Source organism: Ranitomeya imitator, chromosome 3 (genome assembly GCF_032444005.1).
Source record: "Ranitomeya imitator isolate aRanImi1 chromosome 3, aRanImi1.pri, whole genome shotgun sequence".
Classification (NCBI taxonomy): domain Eukaryota; kingdom Metazoa; phylum Chordata; class Amphibia; order Anura; family Dendrobatidae; genus Ranitomeya; species Ranitomeya imitator.
The window spans coordinates 521,645,701-521,668,031 of record NC_091284.1 but is presented as its reverse complement, the minus strand read 5'-3'; the positions used below and the strand labels follow the sequence as shown (position 1 = coordinate 521,668,031).

Genomic DNA, 22,331 nt, shown 5'->3' with positions numbered 1-22,331 from the left:
GACCAAATACTGAACGTGGTCTAATACAAAGTCTGCATCTGCCTGTAGCAGCAGCGATTGGCACCAGCTCTGGTTGCTGATGTTTAACTAAATGTCGCTATCAATCACTGAAGCAGGCAGTTAAGTAGAGTGATCAATAGTGCGCGCACTCACTGGCTCCCACCGGCCTACTGCAACGGGATGACAGGAGAAAAATTATTACTTCGACAGTCGGGGTCCTTCTGAAAGCAAATGCAGGTTTCCTAGATGAAAAAAAAATCAAGTAAAAATTAAAATAAAATATTTTAAAACATATAAAAGATACATAAAATATTAAATCACCCTCCTTTGCCAGTTTTTAAATAAAAAAATAAATAAAAAAATGATAATAAACATAGTTGTTATTGCCAAGTCCATAAAAGCCCTGTGTATTAAAATGTTAAATTATTCAATCCATACATTGAGCATAAAAGATAAAAAAAAGTTCTAGATTTGCAGTTTTTCAGTCAGATCAGTTTCACCCAATACATGCAAAAAAGTGATAGTTTTTTGTTTGTATGCTAAGATAGTGTCAATGGAAATTACAGCTATGGCCGAGTTCACATTTGTGGAGGGCAGAGATGCGAAGGACTGCGTACTTCCTTGTACTTCCTCCGTTAAGCCCCGCCCACTGCCACACCTTTTCCATTCAGCTCCACCTACGTCGGCATGCGTCCTGCATACCCTATCTTTAACATTGGGTATGCAGGCCATGCGTCCACATGCGTCATTTTGATGCTGTGCCAAACTGCGTCGAACGCAACATGTTGCATTTTGTAGCAGACATCGCAGCGTCAAAACGATGCATGTGGACACATCTGCATGGCCTGCGTACCCAATGTTAAAGATAGGGTACTCAGGACGCATGCCGACGTAGGAGGAGCTGAATGGAAGAGATGCGGCAGTGGGCGAGGCTTAACGGAGGAAGTATAAGGCAGTACGCAGCCCTCCGCAGCTCTGCCCTCCGCAAATGTGAACTTAGCCTAAGATCACAAAAAAAGGCCTCACACTGCTCTATTGCAAAAAGAAAAAAAAGTTACAGGCTTTAGAAATTGGCAACACAAACAAGATTTTTTCACTTTAAAAAATATAAAAAAAATTATATCCAGGACATCTGGAAATGGAAAGGAAAAAAACGTATATTTTCTATTACATATTTATCAGAAAAATATTGTTGTCAATGACTAAGGCTACTTTCACACTAGCGTTTTTTGCAATACGTCGCAATGCGTCGTTTATGGGAAAAAACACATCCTGCAAAGTTGTTTGCAGGATGCGTCTTTGCCCTATAGATTAACATTAGCGACGCATGGCGACGCATTGCCACACGTTGCAACCGTCGTGCGACGGTTGCGCCGTGTTGTGGCGGACCGCCGGGAGCAAAAAATGTTACATGTAACGTTTTTTGCTGCCGATGGATCGCTTTTTCCGACCGCGCATGCGCGGCCGGAACTCCGCCCCCACCTCCCTGCACCTTACAATGGGGCAGCAGATGCGCAGGAAAAATGCATCCGCTGCCTCCGTTGTGCGGCGCATTTCACTGCTAGCGTCGGAACCTCGGCCTGATGCACTGCGACGGGCCGAGTCCGACGCTAGTGTGAAAGTAGCCTAAAGGACCCTTCATTCTGTCCGGATTTTTTTCACTCCTTATCTAAACATCTTTCTAAAACAGTCTAGATCCAGAGACTCTGCAGGACCTCAAATACAATCCCTTCAAAACATTTTTTTGCAGACTCTGCAATATTATGTCAAACAGTTTCATGCTACGTGCATGGATCAGAAAGTGACATCATATCCCACTATGCTATCACTTTCTGAGAAGGAAAAACCCATTTAAGAGTTAAAGTCTCCCAGTTTCTCGGGCTATACCTCATTCTGCAGTGCTGGGACAGTTTAGGATGTGGAATCAAATGCTCATGCAGACGATCATATAAATGGGACACTATTTGATTTTTAATCGGACAGCATACTGGCCCATGTTGTTCAATAGGGCCGTTCAGATGAATTATTTTTTTCTCAGTTCGAGTGTCCAAGAGAAATTGCAGCATGTACTACTCTCTCCTGAGTTTCGGATGAGACTCACACATTCAAGTCTATGGGTGCAAGAAGCAAAATGGGATCCCACACGGACCATCAGAGTGGCAGGATTCTTATGGACAGATTTCTATTACAAACCTAGGAAAATGTACGGACGTGAAAAATGGACACACGGATGGCACATGGATGAAAATCTGATAAAAATTAGAAAAAAAAAATTGTCAGTTTTCTGGATGAAATGTGGACGATTTTTTGTACGCTCCTTTACAGGGTCCCTATTTCACATCATAGAGGCTGTCATAGACTGCAGAACGATTAAAGCAAATAACTAGGCAAACGATATGTCTTTCTCCTTTGTACCTGCTGCAAATTTTTTATTTTTTTTCCAGCAAATTAGATACATTCTGCTAAAAAGCAGGAAGTCGATGCTCACAATATTCACTAATATCCAGTAGTTTCCCTTGTGCAGGGTGCGTATATTATTATATTTTCTTAGAAGCATGACAAGTATCCTTTGGCAGCTACAAGAGCCTATATCAAGACATTCCTATAGAGGGCGCTCAGTCACAGATGAGATTTCTCCACATTGCTTGCAGGAGAATAGGTTAATATTTGCATAGGGAATAATCCCTCTCCAAGCACATTCTGGTGGATCAAATCATCTGGATGTATATCCATTAGAATGCCTTATCTTGTTTTTCACTTGCAGTTTATCTGGATTGCAGCCTTCACCAATTCTCCTTTGTATTGCTATCAGTAATGAGCGGTTTCATGTTCTAGCCCCTAAAACCTAACAACTGGCCTTTCTGCTTTGCACAGAGTATGTGAAGAATATAGATAGCTTTGGCTTCTATACTATCTGGGTATACCTGCGTATTCAGGTTTTCTTTCCCAGTTCTTTTCTCTTAGCTCTGATGCCTAAGGTATTTCCAGCTCATTGAGCAGAGAGAATCAGTAGCTTAGTATAAGTCTGCTTGTAATTACCATATACTATTTTCAAATAGAAGGCAACATTTTTTAAAAGATAATAAAATAAAAAAATAGGAATTTTGTACAATGTCCAGAGTGAATATATATGTGGTACTTTAAATATAATGGCAGTAAGGGAGTGGTCTAGAGGTTGAGATATCCTAACAATCAGCTTCTATGGCCTAGAGCGCACATGTCAAACTCAGGCTCGCGGGCCAAATCTGGCTACAGAGTGAGTGTATTTGGCCCTCAAAGCAAGGCGGGCCCCCCACCCAGCATCACACCTTCAACTGTATCAGCATCCTGGATACTGATACATTTGAATGCAATGATGAAAAAGGGAGCAGTCATCTGACGCTCCCTCCACCATCATCCTTCCTCTGTTTCTGGTGTCGCAACCTGCGCGATGACGTCACTACAACGCGCCCGAGACCAGAGCAGCGGGAGACAGGAGAGAGGTGAGCATTTTTTTTTTTTTAGTGTGGGGCCATTATACTGTATGGAAGACTATGTGGGGCTCAGTATACTGTATGGAGGATTGTGTGGGCCAATTATACTGTAAAGAGGACTATTTGGGGCTATTATACTGTAAGGAAGACTATATGGGGCACATCATACAGTATTGAGGACTATGTGGGGCCCATTATACTGAATGGAAGGCAAAGTGGTCCATTATACTGTATGGAGAACTATATAAGGCCCATCAATCTTTATGGAAGGCTATGTGAGGCCCATTATACTGTATGGAGCATTGTGTGGGGCTATTATACTGTATGGAGAACTATGTGGGCCTCTTATGCTGTATGGAGGACTATGTGGGGCCATTATAATGTATGGAAGTCATCGTATACTAGTGAGAAGAACAATAGGAATTGTTATAGGTGTGCAACCCAAAGTGCTCTAGAATTGCTCTATAGTATTGACTTGAATGGAGTGGCTAGAGTTTCTATATGTTAGATCATACATGCAGAAGGGGCTTTTTACTGTTATACATAATAACAATTGCCTTTTCATTTTACTAGACAATTACACCTACTTTTAATACTGTATAACATTTATTACAGTATTACTATGGCTTTGGAATTCCTTGGTCAAGTGTAATGCAGGATGTGTCATTCTTTATTCCTCTAAGATCCGTTGAGAGGTTCAAGATATGCCCTGGAGTATGAACTGTTGTTTGATACGTACATTGTAATTGTACAGAATTCTCCTTCTGTATTGGTAAAAGGAAATTATTAATCCTTATAAGTAACTAACATGAAAGAAAAGATAAATGAGAAACTAAGGTGGGGGAGGGGTAAGCCAACAGATCCATGCAATAATCAAACATAACACTGTTTATATGATGAAAAGTGCACGAATCACTGAAAATACACTTAATATAATTAACTATATTGTTTTTTTTTCCTATTTCCAAAAATAATTTAAAGTAATTATATTTTTTAAATATATTTTTTATTAAAATTATTAAAGAGGTTGTCCACTAATTTAACATTGATGGCCCTTTAGGCTATGTCGTCAATGTCTGATTGGGGGGGGTGTAATACACTGTACACCTATTAATCAGTTCGTCTTGGTGTCAGGCAGAACTGACCAGTTACGGCACTGCACAGGTCCGTCTAGTGTTTTATGGCCACAGCCGGGTACTGCACATCCGCCCCCCATTCAAATCAATAGGGGGCAGATGTGAAATACATGGATGTGGCTATTATACAGTTGATCGAGCTGTGTTATGCAGCGCTGTAACTGGTCCACCAGCCGCTGACATTGAGAACAGATGATTGGTGGGTGTGCCAGATGTCGCACTCCAACGGATCAGACATTGATGACCTAGCTCAAGGATTGACCATCAAAGTAGTGGACAAGCTTTTTAATTACTGTATTTTATGACATATGATCAAAATCTCTAAACTTTCTTTAAATTGTGTGAGCCTTTATATGTCCCTGGAATGTTAGTAGCAGTTTACAACATTGCCTTGTTTTATACACAAATTGCAAGGCTTATTTTTGTGAAAGACCATATCCTAAGTATAAGCCATCAGTGCATATTGGCAGCTAATGCAGCTGCTATGGAGCCCTTAGAGGGATTGGGTCGAGTCCAGATTGGTGACATTACTTTTTGCTATTCTGTGGTGAGAAGCTATAAAGGACAGCCATCTCTAAAGAAACTGCATAATTATAAAACAATGGAGTAGAATTTGGGTGGAGATACTTAGCCCCATAATGGGGATCGAGTTTGTTGTCTGCTTTTTAGCAGTCTGTCTTCTATATAAACCTCTAAATAATTAAATACTTAGTATATCTTGGACAGTATTATTTTCTAGTCTTTAAAATGTAGGTGCATCTGAATAACTTCAGTGACATTTTATGTATCAATAGACATGATGATGCAGAATGTTAATATCATTTTAGAGGTTTCTGTGGATTTTATATTTTCGTTATAACCACGAAAAGAACAGTTGTCCACTTGGACAGAATGATTTATAATGCATGATTTGGCCTATCAAAAGAAATCACTTTTTACGTCAATAAATAGAGCAAGCATCTGTAATAGAACACTTGCTTGGCAAAAACTAATCAGTTTGCCAAACTTTAAGAAATAATTATCACTGTGATCTCCATGGATGAAGCAAGCAGTGATCTCTTCTGCTTTTAATGTTAGACATCCTATCTACATTTTATTATAATTATAATGTGAAATGGAGCAGAAAGAAATCAGCACCAGCTTGAAGCTTCACTTTGCACTGGTTCATCATCTGATCTGTTTTCATTTGTGTCTTATACTTTGACAAGCCTTCAAGTTATATTTTTTTTTCTTGTAAAAACTGGTTCAGGTTCTACCTGTCATGAAATAAATGATTGTGTCCAAGAGGGATTAATAGGAAGAGACAATGATCGTTTTCTTTGCAATATAATTGCCAAATATTTCTACCTAAAAACACTTGAAGCCACTGAATCTAGCAAATATTCAATATTATTAAAAACTTTTAATGCTGTTCTGAAATCCCAGTGTATTTATCTTCAAAGTACTGTTAGCAGTGGAGAATTACTGCAATATAGTCCAATATATAGCAATGACCTATAACACCTTCCTAAAAGTTGGCTGTTGTATTATACCCACAAAATATGCATAACAACCATTTTTGGATTCACATTAGTGCGTAAGTAAATGCATATCAGTTATTTAGAGAAGCAGAATTACTGGCTGTCTGACACCAACTATCTCCAGCAGACATCCCTGATTTTTCACTTAATTCCCAATTTTTAGGGTAAAAGTCTGTCTCTGCTCACAGACATTAGATTTTTGGCACTAGAATCCAGAATGAATGGCTGCATTTACATAATCTATCTATCTATCTATCTATCTATCTATCTATCTATCTATCTATCTATCTATCTATCTATCTACAGTTGAAACCAGACATTTACATACACTATACAAAAAGATACATATGCATGTTTTTCTCAATATCTGACATGAAATCAGAATAAACCTTTCCCGTTTTAGGTCAATTAGGATTACCATAGTTATTAATATTTGCCACATGCCAGAATAATGAGAAACAGAGAATGTTTTAAGATATGTTTATTACTTACTGCAAAGTCAAAAGTTTACATATGTTCTGCCTTCCTCCATGTATGGTGCTGTGTGGATTTCAGCATACGGCTCAACCCTCATCCACTTCCCAGTAAACAGACTGTATGGCTGAAGTCTTTATTTATTGAGATGACGAACAGTGGACGATAATGGGTAAAAACTACAAGGAAATAAGAGTGTATCAGTACTTGGCACATTACAGCATGATACAGGATGCAATAACATGAATAACAGGCACATAACACAGCATAACACAGAGATACAGTTATCATGGCTATCTAGAGCGAGTTCAGGCTACCAGCCTTGTACTACTTATACAGACATGCATCTATCTGCATACAGAGAAAACAGCAATATGATACAAAGCACAATATGTCTAGTAACCACACAATATGGCTGCATAACTGTTTTAACACAAACATGTAGGTACATTTGACCCTCACCAGAATCCGCTTGTCAGGAGCAGTGATTTGAAGGGAGAGATAGAGCCAGGAACACATGTGTAAGACTCAAGGTCCAGGGGGAAAATATCTGCAAGCCTTCTTGCCCGGGAAAATAAGGGGCGGTTCTAATCAGAACACGCTGCTTAAAGCGAAATGCTCATTTATCCAAGAACAGGATAAATGGGCAACTAATGACATCTAATGGTTATAGCTTGTAATACATTATGAAAATTACTTGCTGCTCATAAATAGGCAGAACACTCCCAGCTTGGCATCAACGGATGACACTATTTGGTTCTTTTAGTGAAAATAACAATACAAGTTCAGTAACTGGCCTGAGAAACAGTTTATTGTCCCCAAGTTTGCACACTCTGACCTCTACTTTGCGCACTTTCCCATCCTTGCTGGGAAGGGGCTTGGTGACTAGGCCGAGTGGCCACTCGCTTCGATGTGACTGACTGTCTTTGATGAGTAAAACATCACCTGGTTGGATGTTTGGGCAGTAAACGCATGCTTGCAGTGATGCCAACCATTACAAGGTCTCTGGCTTGTAGGTAGCCCTGACTTGTAGAACTGGGCCACATAAAGTAGACAGGCGATGGCTCGAACAAGTGACTTCCAGGTTGAGAACCTGCTGAACCGATGAGATTTGAGGTGATGGTTTGAAATCACTGTATGTATGTATGTAGAGTAGACACATGAGGACGGAGCTCTTCGTCGGTATCTGGGTCCACTAGTTCGAACATATCAGGCCTGGGTGGGACATCGAACGGTTCAAAGAGGCAGGACCTGTGAACCATGTAGTGTCTTTAAGATGACTTGGTGCAACAAATCTAGTCGAATGGTCTGCAGTATTGTGGTGAGTAGGTACATAGTGCCCCTGATTAGGACAGGTGGATCTTCCTATCCTTAGTACCCGGTTGCTGACTTAGACATAGAAGCGTCGAGTCTTGTTGCAGATGTATCCCAGTACCACCTTGCTATCAGTGTAAAACTCTGCATGCTTGATCTCCAGATTCATCCCATTTGAGATAAGTTCAGTCAACTCAACTGCGAGGATGGCAGCGCAGAGTTTCAATCTGGGGATTATGTGTTCGCGGAGTGGTGCCAATTTTGTCCAGCTCATAACGAACTCGATATGGCATCATTCATTCACGTCTATAGTTTTGAGGTACGCTACTCCTGCGATCACTTTGACTGATGCATCACAGAAGATACAAAGTCCTTTTGTTTTGACTTCTGTGGATGGCACAGGAGCATACGGTCATTTCACATGAGGGTCAGTCAAGGCTTCGAGAGACTCCCTCCACTCTGCCTACAGGTCAGCTTTTTCTGCCGGAAGTGGATCGTCCCAATCAGATGTGTCTTGGGTGAAGTGTCTTAGCATCATTTTTTCTTGGATGGTTACTGGAGCTACAAATCCCAGGGAGTCGAGTAGACTATTCTGCGCATGAAGGGTTTCTCGTCCTTGCTGATCTGAAAGGTGAAGGTATCTGTCTTCAGATCCCTAAGCAGTCCAAGGCTTCGCTGCATAGGAAGGGTGTCGATGCTTAGGTCTAAGTCCTTTAGATCACTGGAATAGTCTTGAGAGGGAAAGGCTTCCATCAACTCTCGGTTGTTGGAGGAAATCTTGTGTAACCTTAGGTTAGACTGAGCGAGCATTAATTGAGCCCTTTTTAGTAGACTGATTGCAACCTCATTTTTCGGTGTAGACTTCAAACAGTCATCTACATAGAAGTCTTTCTGCGAAGGATCTGACATCTGACCCATACATTGCTTCACTCTCTTTGGTGGAATTTCAGATAGATAGATAGCGACTGCCAGGGAAGGGCTGTTCCCAAAGATGTGTACAGTTCCCTGTTGTTGGTTAGGCGTCTTCTCTGAGGTCAAAATAGTTGAGGTGCGACCCAACTATTCAGCTTGTCTTTGACTAGCTGTCTATCCATGATGTCCAAGAACATCCTGTCTTCTATAGACATCACTACCTTGTTGTCTTCCTTTGTCCCGTGGAAGACTGTACATCCTATGTGGTCTTCTTTACCTTCACAGGCATGGTCTTCATTGGTAGGAATTGAGAAAAGGCAAGGTAGGCGGGTGCTGTTCGGTAATTCTTCACCAGCAGACTATTGTGACATGGCTGGAAGAGAGATGGAAGTCCATTTTCTAGTGTGCTAGTAAGTGTACTGCTGACTGAGACCGGCTTGTGTGCTCCTCCTAGACAGACGTCTCCTATAATGACCCATCCCAGCTTCTGTGCATATGGAGCATTCTGGAAGCCGTTGATATATTCTCTAGTCTTGTGGGCTCATAGTATATCTCTTCCCAGGAGTAAAGCTATTGGGGCCTCTGGATCTAACTCGGGTATCAGGTGGGCTATACGCTTCAGGTGAGGGTGATGTGTTGCCACTTCTGGTGAAGGTATCTTGGACCTGTTGTCGGGGATCTGGTTGCAGTCAAGGATGGTTGGTAGCGATTGGCAGGTCTGGCCATCCATGGCGTCCATCTTGTATCTGGTTGCTTTCCTCCCTGCCATCTCAATGGTACCTGAACACGTCCTCAAGGAGTAGAGAGAGCCGGGACCTACAATGCTGAAGTTTTCAAAGAAGATGGACTTGGCTAGAGATCTGTTACTTTGGTCTCCAGGATTGCACATATCTAGAGCGCTTTGTCCCTGCAGCCTGCATGGTAGACTCAGACAATGCAGATTATTGAACACGATCTTCCTCCTGAGTCCCTTACAGATCTCCATACATTGAGAGGTGATCACAGGGGTGTCTTCATCAGTGTTCTTCTGCTTCCCATTATGCTCCTCTGCTTGTGACAACTAGAGTCGAACTGTTCGCCAATCTCAAATTCGAGCTATTTTGGGCGGTGTATGAGTCGTTCGACGAACCCGAACAATTTGCTTAAAATTCGGCTGTTCGTGTTTCTGTTCGATAACTGTTCGTTCAGCAAAAGCCTCGCTTGATTTGCACATTAAAATTGTTCATCATTGTTAATAGACTGTTTCAGTGAATAGTGAGTGGGAGGGGGGGGGCGGAGGATAGATCTGTGCTGAAATAACACCGATCTCCATTTTTTTTTCTTTCCCGCATTTACAGTGGGGCGGTGCAGTCTCTCAGCCTATCAGCAGTGCACACACACAGCAATGTGCATGTGATGCACACAAGCAAGGGCATGTGTCATTGGCTGTGTATGTCACATGTCCTTGCCCTATAAGAACCAGCCATTTGCCCCATCACCAACATTTCTTCACTGCTGCAGCTTAGTGTTTGACGGCACCGCTGCTGCTGTGGGCGCTATACAGACTAATAGTGTTTTTTTGGAGCGAATTGTCAGAGAGATAGGTTTAGGGAGTCGGGAGGAGTCGGGACTAGTTGTAATATCAGCCCTTTTCAGGGTAAGTTACAGCAGTTCATAGCACTGATTGCCAGGCAGGTCTGTGCCAGTGTTGTTCAATTAGTTTGTCACAGCATTTAGTGTAATCTAGCTCAGCCAATACTTTTGGGCTAGTAGCATTGTCTGATAGTCATTTAAGTAGCCCGCCTGTGAAGCTAGCTACACCGCCTGTGTATCTCAATTTTCACTGCATCTAATCCAGTTGATAGTTTAGGGCCTAGGAGCAGTGTCTGCACATCAGCAGAGTAGCCCGCCTGTGAAACAAACTATACTGCCTGTGTATCTCAATTTTCACTGCATCTAATCCAGTTGATAGTTTAGGGCCTAGGAGCAGTGTCTGCACATCAGCAGAGTAGCCCGCCTGTGAAACAAACTATACCGCCTGTGTATCTCAATTTTCGCTGCATATAATCCAGTTGATAGTTTAGGGCATAGGAGCAGTGTCTACACATCAACCGAGTAGCCTGCCTGTGAAACAAACTACACCGCCTGTGTATCTCAATTTTCACTGCCTCTAATCCAGTTGATAGTTTAGGGCATAGGAGCAGTGTTTGCACGTCAGCAGAGTAGCCCGCCTGTGAAACTAACTACACCGCCTGTGTATCTCAATTTTCACTGCATCTAATCCAGTTGATAGTTTAGGGCATAGGAGCAGTGTCTGCACGTCAGCAAAGTAGCCCGCCTGTGAAACTAACTACACCGCCTGTGTATCTCAATTTTTACTGCATCTAATCCAGTTGATAGTTTAGGGCATAGGAGCAGTGTCTGCACGTCAGCAGAGTAGCCCGCCTGTGAAACTAACTACACCGCCTGTGTATCTCAATTTTCACTGCATCTAATCCGGTTAATAGTTTAGGGCCTAAGAGCAGTGTCTGCATGTCAGCAGAGTAGCCTGCCTGTGAAACAAACTATACCGCCTGTGTATCTCAATTTTCACTGCATCCAATCCAATTGATAGTTTAGGGCCTAGGAGCAGTGTCTGCATGTCAGCAGAGTAGCCCGCCTGTGAAACTAACTATAACGCCTGTGTATCTCAATTTTCACTGCATCTAATCTAGTTATTAGTTTTGGGCCTAGTACCACAGTTTGGCCACTCAGTTCTGCTTGGTTTTCATCCATCGGTTGTTGTGCCAACAACTACAGATACAGAGTTGCCAATTAGTTAAGCACTAAAATGAGTGGCAAAAGGCCTGCTACTGGTGGAAAGGGAAATAGGCGTGTTGGGAAGGAAAAAAAAGGTTGTGTCTGTGGGGTAGGTGGTCAAGCAACAGTAACATCTGCAGAAGAAAGACCATCTTCCAGCCAAAGTAAGATGTCTACTTTTTTTTCGTGGACAATCTGATATGATCCCTTTCTTATGACCATCGCTACAAGCATCGCCAAAAATTCCAGATGAGGCACAAACACAGCAGGTGCTTGAAGGGATATCAAGTGCTCGTTCAATTGGGCTCTCCTCCATGTCAACTTCAACATCACAACTACTCCGGTCCTCAGAGTTGTCACCCCAATCGCACTTGCTTCCTCACAGCTCCCAAGTCTCCAGCTGCCCGTCTGAGCATGGGGTAACACACATGGTTGAGTCTGTAGAGCTGTTTACGCATACTATAGCCTGGGAATCAGAGGTCTGCTCCAGAGCTTCTGTGAATCCAGACGAGGAAATGATCTGCACTGATGCCCAGAATTTTTATGAGTCGGATCCAGGCCCAGATGAAGAAGGTTCTGAGCATAATGTAGACCCTCATTCCCAAACTGTAACTCTTGTTGGTGGAGACAATGAGGAAGATGATGATGAGACTGAGATACCGGATTGGAACGAAAACTTGACTTTTCGGTCGGGGCAGGAAGATGCTGGCTCTGAGGACGACGGGCGTGAGAACACACAGGATGATGATGACGAGTTTGTAGACCCCACTTACTGTCAACCCCCAGTCTGCCAGACCATGAGGTCAGCAGAGGAGGTCAACAAAATCTCAGTAGAGGCCAAAAAATCACTAGCTTGAGTACTTCATGCATGAACCGTCACATGGATATGAGGCATAAGTTGCAGTGGGAAGCTCACTGTGCTACAATGCGGCCTAGTGCGCCGGGTCAACCACTGTCTGCCCCATCAAGTGCATCTGCGTCCTCTTCATCCTCTGTGACTGTGGGGACAGCAGTCGCACATGGTTTTGGATGCAGACCTTCCACCTCTTTACCCACAACAGCCAGTGTGATTGGCAGGTCGTCAGGACATTTGCACGTGGAAACACCTGCTGGTGTTGAGCGCTCTCCGACATTGACACCACATTTTGATCAAGGCAACATAACATCTCCGCCTGCACCTTCCTCACAGACCAGCAGTTTGCTGGGGACACCCTACTCAATTCCGTCTAAGCACGGCAGCCAGCCCTCAGTCCCTTGGATGTGAACAAGTAAAAGACCATTTCCTCCTAGCCATGACAAAGCTATGAGGTTGAATTTCTCCATCTGCAAGCTGTTGGCTACAGAAATGCTGCCTTTCTGCCTGGTGGACACAGAGGATTTTTGAGACCTTATGTCCGTCGCAGTGCCCCAGTACCAGATGCCCAGATGCCACTACTTCTCAAAGAAAGCTGTGCCTGCACTACACCAGCATGTCGCACACAACATCACCGCTTCCTTGAGAAACTCTGTGTGTGAAAGGGTGCATTTCACCACAGACACTTGGACGAGTAGACATGGACAGGGGCGTTACATGTTGGTGACTGGGCACTGGGCAACTACGGCGACATCAGGAGAAGGGGCTGCTGTCCGAGTCTTGCTGTCTCCATGAGTAGCTCGTCGATCCTCTGTATCTAGAAGTTCCTCCACTGCTTCTGCCTCCTCAACCTCCTATCGGTCCTCCACCTGCATCCAAAGCCTGTTTGGTAATGCCACCCACGTTGTAACTGGGCAGAAGGAATCCTGTACACCTCACTATGCTGTCACCAGGGCTCAACGGCATCAGGCAGTGTTTACATTGAAATGTCTGGGAAATGTGAGTCACACAGCTGAGGAGTTGTGGTCAGCTCTGGAGACCAAGTTCCATCAATGGTTTTCTCCACTCAACCTGCAGCCAGGGAAGGCTGTGTGCGACAATGCTGCAAACCTGGGTGCGGCCCTTCGCCGGGGCAATGTCACACACGTGCCTTGTATGGTTCACATTTTGAACCTGGTTGTCCAGCAATTTTTATCCCACTATCCTGGACTGGATGGGCTTCTACAGAGGGCACGGTCGCTGTGTGCTCACTTCCACCGTTCGCATCCCGCAGCTCGACGACTTGCATCTCTACAGAAGTCGTTGGGCCTGCTAGTTCACTGGCTGAAATGCGATGTGCCCACACGGTGGAATTCAACTCTGCACATGTTGCAGCGACTGTGGCAGCACCAACGAGCCCTGGTGCAATACGTTATGACTTATAGCCTAGGTCAATGAGATCAAGAGGTGGGGCAAATCACGCTGCAGGAGTGGTCTCAGATCAGGGACCTATGCACCCTTCAGCACAGTTTTGAAATAGTGACGAAGATGTTTAGTGCTGACGATGCCATTATCAGCATAACCATTCCGGTGATTTACATGCTGGAGCACACCTTACACAGTGTTCGGAGTCAGGTGGTGAAACAAGAGGAGGAGGAGGAGGAGGAACAGGAGGAGTCGTATGCGGAAGGGATCATATCTCCAAGGTCAAGAAGGTTGGCAGTACCAAGGCGGCTGGCATTGGAGGCTGGAGGAGAGGGATTACCGAGGGCACATGGTAGCAGCCAAACTGTTGAGGAAGGTGCAGGAGGCGAGGAAGAAGAGGAGGATGAACTCGCGCTGGGCATGGAAGACTCATCAGATGAGGGAGACCTTGATCAAATTTCTGTTGTGCGAGGTTGGGGGGAGAGGGCAGACAAAGGAAGCATGATTCTCATCTCGCCACCACCAAGACAATAAGGACTTGGTCCTCCTGGATGCGCAAGACACATGAGTGCCTTCTTGCTGCACTACCTGCAACATGACCCTCGGATTGTCAGAATCCGAAGTAATGCCGACTACTGGGTTGCCACACTCTTAGATCCCCGGTACAAAAGCAAATTTAGTGAAATAATTCCTGCCATAGAAAGGGATTCACGCATGCAGGAGTATCAGCAGAGACTGTTACAGAATCTAACATCTGCTTTTCCACACAACACCAGTGGTGCACAAAGTGAATCTCTGAGTTCTAACTTGCCAACCGTGGGACTATCGAGTCATCACTCAAACCGTAACAGTAACATCGTATCTGGTGGTAACAGCAATTTTTTCCAATCGTTTCAAGATTTTTTTTAGACCATCCTTTGCAAGGCCACAGGAGACAAGAAGTCTGACGCACAGCCAACGCCTAGAGAGGATGGTACAAGAGTATCTCCAAGTTAACATCGATGCCATGACTGTGGAACTGGACCCTTGCTCATTTTGGGCTTCCAATCTTGAAAAATGGCCTGAGCTCACCACTCACGCCTTGGAGATCTTGTCATGCCCCGCAGAGAGCGTTCTCTCTGAACCTGTCTGTTCAGCGCTGCTGATGGTATGCTGACAGATAAGCGCACGCGGCTGTCCAGTGACAATGTAGACAGACTAACGTTCATCAAGATGAACAAATCCTGGATCCGCAAGGACTTTTCTATCCCTGTGTCATCTTGGGGAGACTAACAGCTTGATGATTTTTGAAAATCACCTCACCAACTGTTTTAAAAAGCTCTGGCGAAATTGATGCTTAAGTGGTGTCTGTTAGGGTTGAGCGAAACGGGTCGAAATTTTTCAAAAGTCGCCGACTTTTGGCAAGGTCGGGTTTCATGAAACCCGACCCGACCCCAGTGTGGGGTCGGCCATGAAGTCGGCGATCTTTTGAATCTAGAATCGGAATTCCGATACCGATTCCCGATATGTTTAAGATATCGGGAATTGGTATCGGAATTCAGATTTAAGTGTAAAATAAAGAATTAAAATAAAAAATATTGCAATACTTACCCTCTGACGCACCATGGTACTAACCGGGAACCTTCCTTCCTTAGAATCAGCCTTCCAGGACCCTGCGGTGACGTCGCGGTGACGTCGCGGCTTGTGATTGGCCGCGCGGCCGCCCATGTGACCGCTCGCGCGGCCAATCACAAGCCGCGACGTCACCCGCGACGTCACCGAAGGTCCTGGAAGGGCTGATTCTTAGGAAGGAAGGCTGCCGGAAAGAAGCAGGGCGCGTCCGAGGGTGAGTATATTCCTATTAGGTATATACTCACCCTCGGACGCGCCCTGCTTCTTTCCGGCAGCCTTCCTTCCTAAGAATCAGCCCTTCCAGGACCTTCGGTGACGTCGCGGTGACGTCGCGGCTTGTGATTGGCCGCGCGAGCGGTCACATGGGCGGCCGCGCGGCCAATCATAAGCCGCGACGTCACCGCGACGTCACCGCAGGGTCCTGGAAGGCTGATTCTAAGGAAGGAAGGTTCCCGGTTAGTACCAGGGCGCGTCAGAGGGTAAGTATTGCGATATTTTTTATTTTAATTCTTTATTTTACACTAAAATATGGATCGCAGGGCCTGAAGGAGAGTTTCCGCTCCTTCAGACCCTGGGAACCATGGAAACCCAATGCACTGCATTGGGTTTCGGGTTTCGTCCGACCCCGACTTTTTTATAGGATTGGCCGATTTCACTCGACCCGACTTTTTCAAAAGTCGGGTTTCGTGAAACCCGACCCGATCCTATAAAAGTAAAGGTCGCTCAACCCTAGTGTCTGTGGCCGATTTTTTGGGAAAAATGGAGACTCTTTATTTAGTCCCCTTGCTGAGTTTTACACGACGTTGCCATTATCAATTCCAGGTGGGTGGGGTCATCTGCAGAGTTGTTTACTCATACTATAGCCTGGGATTCAGAGGTCTGCTCCAAAGCTTCAGTGTCTGCTAGTCAGCAGAGTAACCCAGCCACCCACCGCCTTTTTACCTAAGTACTATTTATAACGGCATATGGCCCAGGATTCCTTTTGGGCCTAGTAGAATTTAGTGCTACTCAGCAGCGCACTTCACCCATGAAGCAAGCTACACCGCCTGTTTACCTAAGTACTATTTTTTAACGGCATCTGGCCCAGGAAATCTTTTTGGGCCTAGTAGCAATTTCTGCTACTCAGCAGAGTACCCCATCCATGAAGCAAGCTACACCGCCTTCTTCCTTTCTCAATCTAACCCCTAGTCTCTGGGGTGTCCACTCTGCCTCCAGCTCTCTCCTTCTCACAGGTGGACTACCGCGTGTTTTCACACTGTGGCGAATCTTTTGGGCCCAGGCATAAGAAGTCGTCGAGGTAATGGATAATATGTGCCGCCTTACAAACGTCCATGACGACACATTCGAGGAAGCAACTAAACGCCTCAAATAGTGAGCAGGATATGGAGCACCCCATGGGCAAACAGCAATCTATGTAGTATGCTCCTTCACAGAAGCAGCCCAATGGGAGGACACTATTCGGAGGCACAGGTAGTAACCGGAACGCCCCCTCAATGTCTGTTTTGGCCATTAGGGTGCCCCTTACCAACTTCCTGACCCGCCTGATTGCCTTGTCAAAGGAGGTACAGTACATAGTACTGTACTTGGTTCCACGTCATTTACTGACCTGCCCCTTAGATATGACAAATGGTGGATTAGTCTGAATGTATTAGGTTCATTTTTTGGCACATTTCCCAACGGGGGTACCACTAAGTCTTCTAAGGAAAGTGTTCTGAATGGACCCGCCACCATTCTACCTAAAGATATTTCTTTTCTTATTTTTTTTGTCAAGACGTCTGGGTGTTGGTAGAGTGATTTTAGATTTTTACTGAAGCCTTTCTTGATTTTAGAAGGGCATGACATGCCTATATCTCTGTCTCCTCTTCCTTTTACTCCTCCACCTCTTTTCTTTTCGCATGACTATATGTAGTTGTGACTTTTCCCATGTGATTGTTGTTTCTTCTGAGCAGTTTGTCAGCTTTTGGACACCTTTTAAGGTTTTTTCTATGTGTTTTCCATGTGTTTGTGTTTGCCTGCCATTGGTTTCAATAGGGTTCGACGGTGTTCAGCGAACGTTCGACGAACAGTTTGGTGAACACCTCCCTGTTCAACGAACCGAACCCGAACACTAGGGAGGTGGCTCAACACTAGTGACAACACTCGTGGAGATGGTCCAGGATGCAAGGCTGTATTGTGATCCGTGCTGCTGCATTCTGCACATTTCATGATAGCTTCACAGTTCCTGGCGAGATGAGAGGTTGTGGCACAGCATTTGAAGCAGATGTTGTTTTCCTTGAAGAAATCTTTGCAATCCTCCAAAGACTTCTCCCTGAAGGCTCTGCATTTCAGTAGCGGGTGTGGTTTCTTGAACAGAGGACATCCCTTACTGACGTCTTGAGGTTTGTTCTCTTCTGGAGGGGGCTTACTTGTATTGTAAGGAGGACCTGTGGAAACAATATTAGTTTTGTGGACTGCCACAGGTTTCTTACTGTGTTTGACATCGGGGGCAGTGGAACATGACAGAGTGAAGTCAAAACTAGGGTCATTTCTGATCCTAGCTTTTTGGGTGACAAATTCTACAAATACAGTGAAAGGAGGGAATGGTAAGCTATGAGTTTACTTATACCATGAACCATGTGTAACTCACTTTTCTTGTTCTAGTTGTAAGGAAGTTTCTGTACTATCGGATTGACACCCCTAGCAGGGTCTAAGAATGCCAATCCAGGCAAGTGTCCTTTGTCCTGGGCAACCTGTAACTCTATCAAGAAACTACTCAATTCCCTAAGCTTTTGAGAACCTTTGGGCCCTATCTTAGAGAAATCATCAATTCTTTTGGATAAAGCATTGTCTATAACTTCAATGGACCTATAGCATTCATCAAGTCTTTCCCACATTTTGCGTAGACCTATGTGTGGATGCTTGATATTAATGTCTCTTAGTCTTTTGGCATGCTCGACCGACTCACTTTCAAGCCACTTTACTAAGAGATCTAACTCCTCACTACTAGCAAGGTCCAGTCCCAGTTCCAGAGACGCTTGTAGACGCGCATTCTCTGCTTCTTGCTCCTCCTGCAAATGTGCGATTTATGCTTGTCCAACTTTAATTGCATCTCTTGTTCAGCAAAGGAGGACCTCGCTTTGGCCGCTTTGGCACGAGCAACAGCTGCAAGCTCTTTTATTGAAGACTTGTTAGAGCCTGCTCATGACCTCGTTTTGAGGGAATATGTATCGCGTAGAGACATTGCGCGCTTAGCTGCGCACTACTGAATATTTTGGTGGGAAACTGAGTCTATGCGTGTAGAGGAGAAATGAAAGCTAGCACTCAATCAGTACAAATCACGGTGCCAGTGAACGGGATATTTAATCCCACACGTCATAAAGTCAGAAGAAATCACTGCACTCGTTTGGTTTTCAAATGCATTAATCTATAAGTTTATTTGATTTGAATCAGTGGAGAGAGGTACTAGGCGAATTGACGTTTCGGCCAACCCGTGGCCTTGTTCACAAAATCGGTGTAACAAGCAAAGGACAAAACAATATTACAAACAAAAAAATATATGCATATTTACAATTATACATAAAGGAAAAAATCCATATCAAGATCATTTCGCTGTCATTGATCGGACATATTTTGTAAAGATTTAAGACTAAAAAATTGTGTTACACAACGGAGGGAAGTTATATTGGAATTTTAATAAACAGTACTGGAGGAAGAACATACCCTGTTAGAGCTCTGTTGCATATAAAGAAAGGACCCTTTACGTTTGGTGAGTCAGATAAAGTGGTGTAGAAGTACAACCTGAAAAGAACAATGTAGCGTAAGGTAGCAGCTAAAACCCTATATCCACCAGATAGAGAGCCTGCATAGACCCCATAGGCTTATCTAGTAGTACAGAATGGGTGTCCCCTGGATAACATCTATATAGTATAGTGTTGACTATAGTTCCCTACTTTAGCGCCTGGTTACATACATCCTTACCGCAAGTGAGTAGTACATAATAGAGAAACTGACCTAGCTGAAATGCTAGAGAACGTATGCCCATGCACAAAAGCTGTATCTGCGGCTGAAACGAGACTTGTGGCTGAAATATATATATATATACACATATATGAGGATGAGGCACAACTGTGTGTACTGGCTTGACTTTGAAACATACGAAGTCATTGCAATACCTGTCCTGTGGGTACAGTGAGCAATAAATGTCAGGTAGTGTCCGTCCTGTATACTCTGATGTGTCCCCAAGGGAACATAAAGGAATAGTGCTGTGGGCAGAGTAGAAGGGAGGATACATGTGGGATCATGCCTTATATAGGGAATAATAAGCTGGAAAAATACTGAGCACGTTCGTGACTAGTGTTGAGCATTCCGATACCGCAAGTATCGGGTATCGGCCGATACTTGCGGTATCGGAATTCCGATACCGAGATCCGATACTTTTGTGGTATCGGGTATCGGTATCGGATCCATGGGGATGTGTAAAATAAAGAATTAAAATAAAAAATATTGACATATTCACCTCTCCGGCGGCCCCTGGACATCACGCTGGTAACCGGTAGGCTTCTTTGTTTAAAATGAGCGCGTTTAGGACCTGCGAATGACGTCCCGGCTTCTGATTGGTCGCGTGCTGCCCATGTGACCGCCACGCGACCAATCAGAAGCCGTGACGTCATTCGCAGATCCTAAATTCCTAGAATTAGGAGTTTAGTGAATGAGAATGACGTCGCGGCTTCTGATTGGTCGCGTGCCGCTCATGTGACCGCCACGCGACCAATCAGAAGCCGCGACGTCATTCTCATTCACTAAACTCCTAATTCTAGTAATTGGAATTTTAATAAACAGTACTGGAGGAAGAACATACCCTGTTAGAGCTCTGTTGCATGTAAAGAAAGGACCCTTTACGTTTGGTGAGTCAGATAAAGTGGTGTAGAAGTACAACCTGAAAAGAACAATGTAGCGTAAGGTAGCAGCTAAAACCCTATATCCACCAGATAGAGAGCCTGCATAGACCCCATAGGCTTATCTAGTAGTACAGAACGGGTGTCCCCTGGATAACATCTATATAGTATAGTGTTGACTATAGTTCCCTACTTTAGCGCCTGGTTACATACATCCTTACCGCAAGTGAGTAGTACATAATAGAGAAACTGACCTAGCTGAAATGCTAGAGAACGTATGCCCATGCACAAAAGCTGTATCTGCGGCTGAAACGAGACTTGTGGCTGAAATATATATATATATACACATATATGAGGATGAGGCACAACTGTGTGTACTGGCTTGACTTTGAAACATACGAAGTCATTGCAATACCTGTCCTGTGGGTACAGTGAGCAATAAATGTCAGGTAGTGTCCGTCCTGTATACTCTGATGTGTCCCCAAGGGAACATAAAGGAATAGTGCTGTGGGCAGAGTAGAAGGGAGGATACATGTGGGATCATGCCTTATATAGGGAATAATAAGCTGGAAAAATACTGAGCACGTTCGTGACTAGTGTTGAGCATTCCGATACCGCAAGTATCGGGTATCGGCCGATACTTGCGGTATCGGAATTCCGATACCGAGATCCGATACTTTTGTGGTATCGGGTATCGGTATCGGATCCATGGGGATGTGTAAAATAAAGAATTAAAATAAAAAATATTGACATATTCACCTCTCCGGCGGCCCCTGGACATCACGCTGGTAACCGGTAGGCTTCTTTGTTTAAAATGAGCGCGTTTAGGACCTGCGAATGACGTCCCGGCTTCTGATTGGTCGCGTGCTGCCCATGTGACCGCCACGCGACCAATCAGAAGCCGTGACGTCATTCGCAGATCCTAAATTCCTAGAATTAGGAGTTTAGTGAATGAGAATGACGTCGCGGCTTCTGATTGGTCGCGTGCCGCTCATGTGACCGCCACGCGACCAATCAGAAGCCGCGACGTCATTCTCATTCACTAAACTCCTAATTCTAGTAATTTAGGACCTGCGAATGACGTCACGGCTTCTGATTGGTCGCGTGGCGGTCACATGGGCGGCACGCGACCAATCAGAAGCCGGGACGTCATTCCTCAGGTCCTAAACGCGCGCATTTTAAACAAAGAAGCCTGCTGGTTACCAGCGTGATGTGCAGGGGCCGCCGGAGAGGTGAATATATCAATATTTTTTATTTTAATTCTTTATTTTACACATTAATATGGATCCCAGGGCCTGAAGGCGAGTTTCCTCTCCTTCAGACCATGGGAACCATCAGGATACCTTCCGATACTTGGTGTCCCATTGACTTGTATTGGTATCGGATATCGGTATCGGCGATATCCGATATTTTTCGGGTATCGGCCGATACTATCCGATACCGATACTTTCAAGTATCGGACGGTATCGCTCAACACTAATCGTGACATAACTAGGTAGCTGTGTTAAGTAAGCATGCAGGGGACCAAATACGTTCTGGCAAATATTTGTAGAGGTGACCTCCCTGTGTAATAGGGAATGCTGCCAGTATATAGAGGAATACCGTCCCTGTCAGAAGAGATGATAGTACAGGCTAAAGTAACTTATCGTAGTGATGTTCCACTTATCTGCTGATTGCGCTGGAGTCTCACGTTTCTGTTGTCTGTGCAGGCAAGGGGCAAGCGTTGGTGGCGTAGTGGAGGAAGCCGACACAGTCCTGTGTCGTGGCGGTGGAGCAGCTCAGTATGATTAATGGTGCCCGGTGTTTTATCTGCTTCCCCGACCGGTCATGTGACCGGAAGTTCAAGGGGACGCCGGCGCCTGCGCATGAGAGTTACTCCTACTGTTGTAAGGGTCGGCAGATCGGCGCTTGCGCAGTTCTTACTGTTGTGTGTGGGACCAAAACTGGCGCCTGCGCACATAATATCGGGCAGAGCGCTTATG

At 44.6% G+C, this 22,331-nt stretch overlaps 1 long non-coding RNA gene across 2 annotated transcripts; it reads right to left on the bottom strand.

Moving 5' to 3' along the window:
• Positions 1–4,064: 4,064 nt before the first annotated feature.
• LOC138670428 (uncharacterized) lies at positions 4,065–22,147 on the bottom strand. Of its 2 annotated transcripts, XR_011319331.1 has the most exons (4): positions 22,040–22,147; positions 19,175–19,252; positions 6,622–6,782; positions 4,065–4,237 (listed from the first exon to the last, which is right to left on the bottom strand). It is a non-coding gene; the product is annotated as an uncharacterized lncRNA (long non-coding RNA). The 2 variants fall into 2 exon arrangements; XR_011319330.1 differs by lacking the exon at positions 22,040–22,147 and having other exon boundaries at positions 19,175–19,969.
• Between the last annotated feature and the right edge of the window lie 184 nt (positions 22,148–22,331).